The sequence below is a fragment of the Chiroxiphia lanceolata genome, chromosome 4 (genome assembly GCF_009829145.1).
Source record: "Chiroxiphia lanceolata isolate bChiLan1 chromosome 4, bChiLan1.pri, whole genome shotgun sequence".
Lineage (NCBI taxonomy): Eukaryota > Metazoa > Chordata > Aves > Passeriformes > Pipridae > Chiroxiphia > Chiroxiphia lanceolata.
This window is the reverse complement of record NC_045640.1, coordinates 57,648,034-57,660,408: the sequence shown is the minus strand read 5'-3', so window position 1 is coordinate 57,660,408 and position 12,375 is coordinate 57,648,034. Positions and strand designations below refer to the sequence as shown.

The window sequence follows — 12,375 nt, the reverse complement described above, 5'->3', positions numbered from 1 at the left end:
GCAGGTACCTTGATTTGGGAACAGTCCCAGTCTGTAAATTCATTATTTGCTGAAGCTATATTAAAAATTTAACAGAGTAGCAAAAAATCTGAAAGAACACTGGCCTGGCATGCCCTTGAGAAGTTTAAGGTGTTATTCCACTGTCAAGAACCATTGTTCAAGCTTCCACTAACTTTGTCACAGCCTGGCTTGAAGAGATATACTGGAACAAAATGTTAAAAAGTTTGCTTGAAAATCTGCAATTAGACTTGCTGGGGAATGGTTGTAGAACATATTAGGCAGAGTAGCTCTTAAATGATGTTTTTAAAAGCAAATTCAGCTGGTTCTCAGAATTGCTTTCTTTAAAATTGCCATTTGCCATGACCAGCAGGGCTCTCAGGGATATATAATTTTAAAAGCATTGGAAATTAATTAAACAGAGCTTCATCATCTGATGGAATAGCTAAAATAGACGTTTGCTTTATGGTAAGTTGGCAATAAAAAAGGATGTACGTGTTTTCGGTGGCCGAAGGTGCTGCCGTGTATTGCGGAGGCAGCGTGCTGCCCACTGGCACTCTGGCAGCTTCTTCAGCTTTTCTCTTTGTGACTTTGGTGGTGAGGCAAGAGCATGCCATGGCTGGGTATTGCCCAGGGCATCAGGGACTTTTCACTCAGGACAGGGGGAAGGGTCATGGTCTCTTTCTGAGAGAAAGCCAAAAATTTTAGCTTTATCTTTTTGTGGTTTCCCTGGGTAGCGGCTTATCTGATAACAAGGGGCTCAGTGCTGTCTGTTTAATCCCAGGGTCTAAAAGGTGAAGCTTTTCTTTTCTGAATTAACATAAAAGAAAAAAAAGAAAATAAGATGCCTTCTGCATGTCAATGTTTGACTTTCACTGGCAGCTTCTGCTTCTCCAACTGTTCGTTGCTAAAACGTGTGCTTGTTGTGGGTGGAAAGCAGGGTAGTAAACACATGATCTTCTCCAAACATCAAGCAAATTTGATGTCTCCCCCCACTTCCTATTTTGAATCACAACTGATTTTTCTTTAACTTCTTAGAAAAATTCAAAAATCCACATTGTAAGCCTGTGAAGTACAGATGTAACCATAAGATCCTGTGAGCTTACTTAAAGTCTTTATGTTTCATACTCTGAATGGTGCTTTAGCACACATCTTCCTTAATTTTTTTAATAATGTTCCTATTCCACCTTCTCCTAGAATTAACAACATCTTTGTCCCTAATTAACAAGGCAATTCCAGTAACAAAAAGTCACATGAATTTTTAAAATGGTTCCAATTCATGCTTACTTTCTTCTTTTTTTCCCCCTCTCCTGTGGAAATGATTATATATGTGTGAGAAAATGTATGGTTATGCAGGTCAAATTATCCTTCAGCAGTGATTTTAATGTTTTGAATCTTACTCTGATATCCATGTCAGAATTTTGGAGGCTCAGATTTACTGATCCTAATGTCACTTCATTTTTTGGCTGCCGGACACAATTGTAGCCTTCAAAGGACAGGAGCAGGGAGGGTTTTGTAAACACAGCAAAATACAACCAGGATGCTGTATGCGTGTTCAGTTTGCAGCGTGTGCTGTGACAAGCAAAGGCATTGGGTGTAGCTCCACATCAAAAAGCAACATTGTTGGTGCATCCTTGCTGATACCCATCACCTTGGCTCACTTGTTATTCCTGGAGCGTGAAGAACTGTGTGTGTACCGTGTTGTACCATCTTCAGCAATGCTGCTGCTCCTTTGTGGCAGTGCATGCCACCATCTGCATCCAGGAGGCTTCTTTATCAGGGTGCTGCTTGTTTTGTAGTGCATCCTTTCTTGGACAAGGATGTGAGATAGGTGGACTTCCTCCAGGTCTGTTGGAAATCTTGTAGGAAGAAAGGCAGAGAACTTTCCACTTGGTGGAAAGTTGGTTGGAATCTCCTGCTGTAGCAGATGAGCATCATTGTGCTGATCTCAGTTCTTACTGTAACTTCTATTTATTTAGATCTGAATATGAAAACTGACTTAGATGGTTGTAAGATGTTACTGTGCAGTTTATTTCTCCTAACCTACTAAAGTGTATCCTTGCCCAAGGCAATACAACATGCTGTCAGATTGTTGGAGTGGAGTTGTAGCAAACACAAAAAAGAAGGAAAAAAAACCCCTTCGTTTTGCTCTGGCCTTAAATGTAGCAAGATGGCAAGGAAATCCAGTGTGTAAACCTTTAGGCAGTCTATGCCTTTATTGCAGCCCTTGAAAATAATCCAGTAAACTAGCAAACTAGCATAATTTGCAGTGAATGGTGAAATGCTCTGTTTTTCTCTAGTCAGCTCTCGGCAGTCCTCAAAGACAGGTTAAATGTCTGGTGGAAGGAGGATTTGCGTGTAGTAAAAGGGCCACTCTTTATCCTAAAATTGACCTGATTGCCTAATTATTATTTTTTCCCCCAACTAACTGTTGTTGTAAATACCAGCTAAATATGGAGTGGAAGGCTTGAATCTGTTTTTACATTGCTTGCTTTCTGTTTCCTCTCTTTGCTTCAAAGATTTGCTGTTTGTGGCTTTGTGTTTTGCCTCTCCCCTTTGTCCTCTAAAGCAAAGAAAAACCCCCAAACCATTTTGTCAGGATTATGAAAGTCTCAGGGTCAAGTTGCAGACTTGACAGTAGAATATCTAAAACTTTTTATGATTTAATCTTGTAGGATGATACCTCTCAAGTCAACCATGCCTCTTTTTAAAGCAAGCATTATGTTTCCTAGTTGTAGGCACGTTGCATGTCAGTTGTTCTGTATATATATGTATGCATATATGTATATGCATACGTGTGTGTGCGTGAATGTGTGTATATATATCCACTAGAAATTTAAGTAAATTACTTACAACAAGGTCCTTAGCTCGCAATGATATCATGTAGATAACTTTCACTGCGTTTTCCTTGGCAACTTAACAAGAGAAAAAAACCGAGCAGACACCTCTGTGGCAGTGTTTGAACTGTGTAAGGTGATGTGCTGGCTCTGCCAGTGGCTGCATTTTGCAAACTCACTTTGAGGCACACCATGCACCCCTGCTAGTGCTCATGATGGTGCAGGAGTGGGCATCCAGGGCCCAGATTTGGGCAGGAGGGAAGGACCTGACCTGGGAAGGAGGGAAATTTCATGTTTACTTTCTCTTTTTCGTGGGATGGGTCACCTGTAGCTTCCATCCTTCATGGAAGATACTGGTTTAAAGACATTAGGGTTTTGGGTTGTACATCAGTACCGCACTTCAATTTTGTTTGCAGTATTTCCAAATAGTATAAGGGGTTAAATGCTACACTGTGTCTTCGTGTAACATGCAAGGAGAGGACCAAAGGGGATTCCCACCTGTCCCGAACAGGTGTCTACAGAAAGGAGGCACCAGGTCTCCCCTCCTCTGAAACCATTCCCTCTCGGTGAGGTTAACCGGCTTGGGTAGTAGAGGGTAAATCCTTTCTGAAATGCTTCCTGAAAGCTAAGTGCTGAAGAACTTTCAGAAATGCTGGAAGCAGGGAGATTTGGGCACCTTAGCCCTGTCCCTTAATACTTCTGCATTGCCATATAACCTCAGATCCTGACCTGGTCCGACTGGTGTAAGGAGGGACAATGAATGTTCAGTGAGCAGCTTCACAGTATTTTGTATTCCCTCATCTGTTGGCCTTGTATTTTATTACCTGCAAAGCACTGAAATGCTGAAGATATAATTATTAACATAATTTTAACTCCTTTGTGCTGTTTGTTGTAGATGTATTGCTGTGCTCCAGAAGGAGTGATGAATTTATTTTCTCTGACTCTTGAAAAATGTCTGTCCATCTATCTGTTTACTTGGGTGACTCTGCAGGTGGAGAAGTCAAGGTTGGAGAACTCTACCTGCTGGCTGCTGGTTTGGGGTCAGACTTTCCCTGCATAGCGAGCGTGTGTTGTGCTCTGTTTATTTGAAGCCCAGGCTCCTCTAACTTCAGTTGTGGTTTTATGTGCACTAAACTTTTGCAGTGGAAATCCTTGGTTCTTGCTTCAACTTTTCTTTATCTTTCTGGAAGTTCAACTCCCACTTCAGCTTTCAGATTCACTCCCGTTTGATGAAGGGACCCACACCAGAATAGGATGCTGTTGGTGACTGGGAAGGCATGAATGCTGTAAACATCTTCTGCCTGAAGACAATTCAGGCCTTCACAGGAAGCTCTTGGAAATGTGTGCACTGAGCAGAAGGGAGCAATGCAGAGGGCCTTTCAGGGGGAAGGAAAAAAGGCATCTGGAAGCTTGAGAAGTAGCATCATTCTTACAGGAGCATACAGTTTGAGAAAACCAGAGACATGAATCGGTTCCTGTTTCCAAAGGCTGGAGCAGAGAAATTGGTAGGTCTCCAGTGAAGTGGTCCTGTCATGGTCTTGGGGTGGTCTTGTGCAGGGCCAGAAGTTGGACGTCAATGATCATTGTGGATCCCTTCCAACTTAGGAGATTCTATGACTCTATGAAGTATTGCTGAGTGCCCAGTGCCTCCCAGCACTTTCCTGCTGTCATCTCGCTGGGTGCTGCCAGCTCTGCCTGCCTGGCTCTGTGTGCCTCCCAGCCCTGCTGTATTCTGCTGAATATGCTTTTTCCTTGCACAGCTGAGTTCATTTTCCTGCAGTGGAGTCCCTCGTGAGGCTCCCTGCCTCAGGAATTCGGCTGTCAGCCTGCAGGAGATGCTGCCTGCAGGATTCAAAAACAGCATCCAACCTTCTGCAGGGACTCTCTGGCTGGAGTAAGTGGAGCGGCCCTGTGCCATGACTCCACACACTCCAGTGGCCAAGCATCACCTCTAGGCACTTTGCTCTTATTTACCTGTGTAAAAAAATTAACTGGCACTTGGGGTTCTTCGTTTCTCCAAAGTCTTAAGCTGTCTCTGGCTGACTTCCAGCCACAGCACAGGAAGGGAAGCCTGGTCAAGCAGTGCCTGCTTGACCCTGCCATGGTGACTCTCCTGGAGGAGGAAGGCGTGTTTCATTCCAGATGCAAACTGGCTCCACACCGCTTGCTGGAGTTGTGTTACTGCTTCCCAGTAGAGCACAGAAATTATGCAGGTCCAGTCTCTCCCACTCCAGCAGCACAGTGCTGCTGCCTCCCCATGCCAGGAATTTCTTCCTCCCTGGGAAATGAAATGGCTAAAAGGTATAAAAAGTTCGTGTGGACTTTGGAAGCAAGCCTCTGGTTTGGGGTCCCATTGCTTTCTCTCTTTTCTGCCTTGCTGGTATTTATGAAGGTATTTGCATTGTGAAGTAATTGAAAACGGGAAGAGCTCCTAAAGCGCTCAGTCCTCCCTCTTATATATGTGTTCCCGGTGTTGTCTCATTTCCAGGCTTAGGCATAATGTAGCTATCAAAGCCTCCTCCTTGGCCTCATCATGCAGTGTAGCATATTTTTGCCCTTAAGCAAGGGAAACAGATGATAAGCTGAAGCTAGTTGTCCTTGCATTGCAAGTGCCAGAGTGGGGCCAGCAATCCCTGCTGCTGCCTGTACGTACCTGCTACGGGTGCCTCACTTTCCATTATTCTGTGCTGTATGCCAGCTGCTTCTTTTCAAGGAGATGCAATGTCCTGGGAAGTTAATGGTGCTGTGGAAGTTGTCGGTGCACTCTTAGTCCTTCCTCCACGGTTTGGTAATGAGAAGTGAGGAGCAACTTGTGGACTAAAGAAGAAGCAAGTGGGTACCTCAGCTTGAGAAATACTAACCAGAAGCAAACCCTCTAAAAACCCTCTCTTCTTCAGTCTAGGAGTCTAAAAGGTATCTTGGAGGGCTGATGACCCCGGCTGGAAGGTGACCTGTTGTGGCCATAGCGCCCACTACCAAGCATCCCATCTCTGCCAGCCTCTCTTGTGACACAGGGGTGCAAAAGGATATTATTGTCCTCTCTTAAGGAGTGGTTTATCAGCTTAGTTTGCAGGTAGGTGTTGTGTTTTAAACCTTTAGTAGAAGATGACTTTGGCTATGCTTGTGCCTCACCTTGCAGGCATCCTACCATCATGTCCCTGTGAAGCAAAGTGTTATTCACCATTCCTTGTAGAGGTGAGAGATGGCATTTTTCTCCCCAGTGCTTGGGTTTCTGGGTTTTCTTTACTTTGACAGCAGGAAAGGTGCTGACTGATAGATATAGATCCCCATCATAGACTTTGCTTTCATGTAAGGACCTCTATTCTTGACTTCAGAGGGTCCTAAGCAATCTTGCCAGGTGAGAATGCACAGGTATGGTGGAGGTCTGGAGAGGAAATAGGAGAAAAAGGAGCTTTGCTGTATAATATCTGCAAATAAATTCTGAGAGTTTTGTATCCCCTTTGGAGCGTTCAGCCAAGTTGCCTGCCTTCAGCTTCTGTTCCCTAGAAAATATGAAGATTAAACCATTGTGTTAACCAGAAGGAAGGAGCACGAAGTGCACCTAGCAGCATTGTCCTTTGTACCTCACAATGGCCAGTTTGACATTTGGAGTTCCTGGAAAGCTGTCCATGCTACTACTCCTTGCTGAGGGTTGATATTTGCAGGAAGCATGTGAAATCCTGCTGTGATGACTTTAATGAACACAGAGTGTTACTCAGAAGGCTTCCTGCCTGCTACCAAAAATGCCAGACCTCTTGGTTGCCCTCAAAGATATGGAAACCTTGCAGCACTTTCAGACTTTTCCAGTGTTAAAGTAACCTGCTAAACAAAAATCCCAAAGACAACTTCAGAGCAGTATGGCTCTAATTGCAGTACAAGACTATCAAATGATTTCTCTAACCCTTTGATTATTTTTTCTTTTACCCTTTTTCTTAGAACAGGAGCATGTGCCCTGCCTGCCCTCCACGCCAGTTCCTAATTCAAGTCCCATAGGAAACACCAACAGCATTACAGTTTTCGGAAAAGCAGAAGTCTCCTTTGACTTGTCAGAGTTCATGCGAGAATACAGTTGTCTTTTTCTAGGGTCATAAGTGGTTGATTCTGTGATCCAACCTCCTATCTTAACTCACTGGTTTGGGTACCCAGTTGGACATAGGTTTATATGCTATATACATAGGAAAGACAAATATTTACCCGGATGTCAGAAACTATGTTTCTCATGTTGCGGTGGTACTAAATTCTTTCTCTCTCTATTTTTTTTTTAATGTAGCTTCTGTTTTATTCATTGCTGATCATTTGAGATGTACCAGCTCCTTTCTGGGCCATATCCCTTGGTATATTCCTGTTGGTGTAGTCAGCAACGTACAAGACAATTAAAATTATTTACTCTCCGAAGTGCTGTGATTAAAAGAGAAAGCTGACTTGTAAGCATCTTTGAGGATAAGCATAAGTCCTCTGTTATTTGGGAAAAAAGAGGAACTGCAAAAATGCTCCAGAAGATCGTATCTGTAAGACATTTATTTATTTGCCTTTTTTACCCTCGCTTTTCTTTGCTATTTAGATGGATGGAATAGTGTTTTATGAGCTGTGTTAGCTAATTCTTAGAATTGACTCTGAAGTAAGAACTGCTGTGAAACATAGAGATGAGCCACACTGGGATTTTACTGCGTAGTGTCCAGAGCTGCCATTGATCTGAAATATTTGCAGCTTACCAGTGCTTGGGTGGTGGGTGGCTCTTGGCTCACCAGAGTGCAGGGCTCAAGTCAGGCTGAACCATGTAGATACTCGGAAATTAGAGAGCCACAGATGTGCCGAGCAGGACCACAAATCATGCATTAGCTTGCATTTGCACAGTGCTCTGAAGATGATAAATGCTGCCTAAATGTTCACTTGAACTTCAGCGTGAATTAAATCCAATAGAAATATGGTTTGTGTTTTATTTTCAAAATATTGCAACTGGACAAAGATCTGTAGTGTCTTTCTGGTTTTGTTCATTTAAATATTTATGAAAAATATGGGGAAAAGATTTCATTAAGGAAGAAATCTTGCATTATTCAACTGACATGTCTTCATATGCAATTCTGTGGTGTAACTGCAGCACCAAATCCTGCAGATCCCTTTGCTTTTGTGGCTGCAGTAGAACGTGCATGATGACACTGAGAAGGATAATCAGAGTTAGATATAGTTCTCCCCTAACCTTAAAAATGTTGCAACAGGATTAACTGCTAATTTCCCGCTTTCTGGAGCAGGGCACAGACTGACCAGCAGTGACTGCACTCACTATTAGTGTTATGCAGAAATCCAGAGCAGCTGGGCCATCAGTCCCTTCCAGCCTGGAAATGAGAGAATCTGGGCCAGGATTCGGGGGAATGCTGCCCAAAGCTAGGTTTTAAAACAGTGCCTTGGAAATCTCGGTTGTGCTAAGACCCCAGTGGCTTCTGTGGATGTTGAAAGCTGTTTTGGGAGCCTTGGCCATTTCATCCAGGTGACTGAAGGCTTTAGGAGGGATTTTGGGAACCGCAACCTATGTTTCTGGGGATTTATCTTCTCGCAGCCCTGACCTGTGTTTGCAGCAGTGAGGATGCTGCCTGCCTGATCGGGGTCTGACATGCAAGGACCTATAAGGTTGTAGCAAATGATAAAAATATATAAGGAGGTTTGTTAGGTTTTTTTCCCCCACTTCCAGTAAGCCTTGCTGGGTAAGACAGGCCCTCTCAGTTTAATTTCTTTGTGCTCTCCATCCTCCTACTGTGCTGTGCAGAATCTCAGCCTTTAACATTTTTCGCCTTGTTGAATTCACTGTGTCTATTAGTACAGTGGATGACTCATCCAGCGTATTTAAGCACAAACCTTAGGAGAAGATAGCTCTAAAATTGCCTTTTCTACTGGAAGCTGATAAGTTCATTACATATGCAAAAAAGGATACGTATATCAGGCAAAGCCAATATATGACTTGGTAACGAAGACCAGTCGGAAATGCGAAATATATGTAACGATGAATTTAAACACCGTACTAAATCACAGCTGTGCCATTTTATTAGACATTCTTGCCTAAACTATGAAAGCTTTAGCTATCGTATAAATCTGTCTCTTAATAGGCAGCAGTTACAGTTCTTTATAATTTATTTATCTGATACTGCTCAGCAAAAATGAATCTTCCTGGCAACTTCGTTTATATACGACATTTTGTTTATCACTGCAAGCTCAAATTTTTTGCCATGCTCTCTCTGCTGGTACCATGTGAATGATAGAAGTACAATCTAGAGATCTGAAGATAGGTGTTAACAAAGAAGTCCTTGTGTTGGTGGCACTGAGCTAGGGCTTGAGATGGGCTTCTGCAAGCAGCTTCTCACGTTTCTCATCTGGGACCACCCACTGCTTGGGGTTTGCTTAGCACTGTGGGCAGCGGTTCCTCTTACAGCCATTCAAAATAAACATGGTAAGTGTACATCAGCCATCAGGGATTGCTGGTATCCCAGTTCAGACCAGTCACTATCGCTTTTATTGCCCCGATGTGGTGCTTACTGGAATCACTTGTTCCAGAGGTGGGAATAGGTGTTAATGTCTTCGATAAGTGTTCTAGGGGATCCAAGCCAGCAAATACCTAATAAATTACCATTTGAGGATGTCGAACATGACTTGTGATGCTGGTCAGGTAAGTGTACATACTGCCTTTCAGGGTGGTTCTCACTTAAGCTGTTGTGGTCCCCTACCAGCCATCTGGTGTGAAGCAGCAATTGACATCTGGGAGCAGTGATGGGTTTGTCCATCCTTCTTTCATTTTGGTTATTAGTGACTCACCACCCATTCCAGTCAATCAAGAAAGTCAATCCTAAATCTACCAAGTGGTTTTTACTGAAAAATCTAATAGTGGATTAAAACCTACTGCCTCTCAACATTCTGCTAAGTGGTCAGCACCTTTTTTATTTTTTTTTTGTCTTGGTACTGTTTAAACAATTATAGTCTCCCTTTGTCATTCATTTGATGTTTTTTCAACCAAAAAAACATGCTCTGGAAAAATGTTTTGGATACTGTATCTCTGTTTATACTTCTGCATATCAATGAAGAAGCACCAGCAGGAAAGGGGTTTCTCCGTGGTGTTCAGCAGAAAACAAATTTAGAAGACACATTTCTCTGGGTCTTTCAGCAGCTGATGCTTTTTGGCCAAGTGACCTCTGTAATGGTTTATGCAAAAAGAAGGGAAATTTAAAGCATTTTTTTGTTCTGATTACTAAAGGTCTGCCTTCTTTATTTCAGGTAAAACCATTAGTAAGATCTCCTTTTCCGTGTTAAGGAAAGCCTGAGCAGTGCTCATCATACTAAGAGTCAATGATTCCTCTCATATATTTAAACCCAAGCTAACTGTGAATAAAACTGTAGTATCCATTGAGACTTCCATGTGCAGAACTTCCTAAAGGAGCACCCAAGACAAGTGCACTTTTTCTTAATGCCTTTATTTTTTCTTTTTAATTCAGTAAGGATTAATAATTTATGTGACTTGTGGAAAGCATATTAGCCAAAAGCAGCATAACCAGCATGCCTAGAAGATAGTCAGGTTCTTACTATTGCCTCCAGCTGAGTGCATTTTCTAGAAGTAGAAAGGATCTGTAATGAGGGCTTAGAGTGGGTAAAAAAAGGTCACCCCATGGATTGGTGCTTTTGTTATCAAGGACCACCACACAAAAGCTCTGATATACCCAAACCCAGTGCCTCTACCAGTTCCTGCAATAGGCTTTTCTTACAGCCATCCCATTCGGTATGTCTCTGTAATTTAAATAAGTAAATTAGCTCCTTAAAAAAAACCCACATGTGATTACCTGGAATACTTTCCTGCATTTTTAATTTGCTTTTACTTGTGTCAGACTACTGATGACATTGCAAAATGAAATGAATATTTGATTGCAGAGTTTATAGCAAATGCAGGTCTAATTGCTTCAGCCGGTCGTATTTATATATCTGATGCTATCAAACTTCTTTTGGAAAAGTACAGCAAGACCCTGGTCTGACAGGGGCCCTTAACTACATCCTTAATTTTCACCCACATTAGTTTTATGAATGCTGCTGAGACTTCCCAGTTGTATTTGAAGTTGAGAAGGGGGGTGGCTTGTTTTCCTTGTGCAGCAGAAATGCTAAGGCTTACACCCTGTATTAAGGGTGGTGTGGCAGCGTGTGCTGGTGAATCCTGGTATCTCAGAGCATGTGTAGAGTTAAGCACGGGCTTAAACTGTGCAGTTGGTTGCTTTGCTTAGTAAATGTACCCATCAGCTGAAGGAAAGAGAAGTGCTATTAGGAGCATCTATTTTGCCTGGGATTCAAGAAGATACCAGGAAAGCAGGAGTTCTGCTATTTGGTCAGGTGTGTCAAATGCAAGTGGCAGCTTGGCAACAGGAAGACTCTTCTGTCACGGATATTTAAGCAAGTTATTAAAAAACTTATTCTTGTCCTTTCTGTGAAAAATTGTGGTGAGTAGTTGAGAGATGATTTGTTTATGCTGGCTAACTGCAAACAAAACTTTATCATTTACCTTTTAAAAAACTGGGATGAAATCAAGCAAGGAAATTTAGAAATTTAAAAAAAAAATAAAATTAAGCTGTTGAAAAGCAGTGAACTTCTCAAACATACAGAGAAAACATATGTTAGTGAGAACTGGTTCTATGCTACCTCTGGAAAACTAACATCTACAACAATTAAAATACATTCATCTGTTCCAAAGGAAAAACTAGAATTAATTTGATTATTAGTTATCCTTTTTGTATCACAGTACAAAAGTTGAGGCATTTATTCTTAAGTCTAGAAATTTTCCTGAAAAGGAGGAGTATCCAAATTGCTTTCCTGGAGTTGAGCAGGTAGCAGCACAGCACCTGTTTTAACTGAGTGCCCTCTATGGTAGGGTAATGCTTCATCTGCATGACATAGGGTGATGTATTTGAGGGCCAGGCTTGAGTGTCTAAGCATTCATTAAAATTGTTACAGGGTGATGGAGGAGGATACTCCTGAGGATTTTAATGGGATTGCAGGTGTGTGGCAAGTATTATTTGGGACACTATTAAGGGTGCAAGCACCCCACATCAGAAAAGTTTCCTGTACACCTAGACCAGCTCTTGTTCCCCTTCGGCTTGGAATGTGTCTGACACTTGATCCTGGAGCTGTTGAGAGATGGGGTCTTTCTGCTTGTAATCTGTTCCACTTTCTGGTGCAAAGAAGAAAATACTTTTAATGTGAAATCCACTTGAAAACACACACACACACCAAAAAAAGCCCCTACAGCTGTTTGAAAGCTGTTCAGAAGTATGGCATATTAGAAATAGTCCCAGCTGAAATGGATTAGCGGGCAGAGTTCAAGTGAGGAGGTCAAATTTGTAAACTGAATGCAATTTATCTTGTGACACTGCAGTTTATCACATGGTTGCAGAAATAAAGAAATACCACACACATGCACATATTCACACCTAATAATTTAAGAATAACTGGAAAAGGTCTTAAAAGACATTAAAAGGCTTCTGATGACATCATGCTATCTGAGGTAATAAAACAAAGATGG

General features: G+C 42.1%; 1 protein-coding gene across 27 annotated transcripts in view; it reads left to right on the top strand.

Annotated features, from left to right (window-relative positions):
• The window catches only part of ADGRL3 (adhesion G protein-coupled receptor L3), a 513,383-nt gene that overhangs the window by 70,438 nt on the left and 430,570 nt on the right, over positions 1-12,375 (top strand). The window contains exon 1 of one of the 27 annotated variants that reach the window (XM_032685682.1): positions 4,510-4,728. The exons of the other annotated variants lie outside the window; for them this stretch is intronic. The gene's annotated coding sequence lies outside the window, so the exon portion shown is untranslated. Of the gene's footprint in view, positions 1-4,509; positions 4,729-12,375 lie in introns of those variants that run through there. 27 annotated transcript variants of the gene reach the window in all.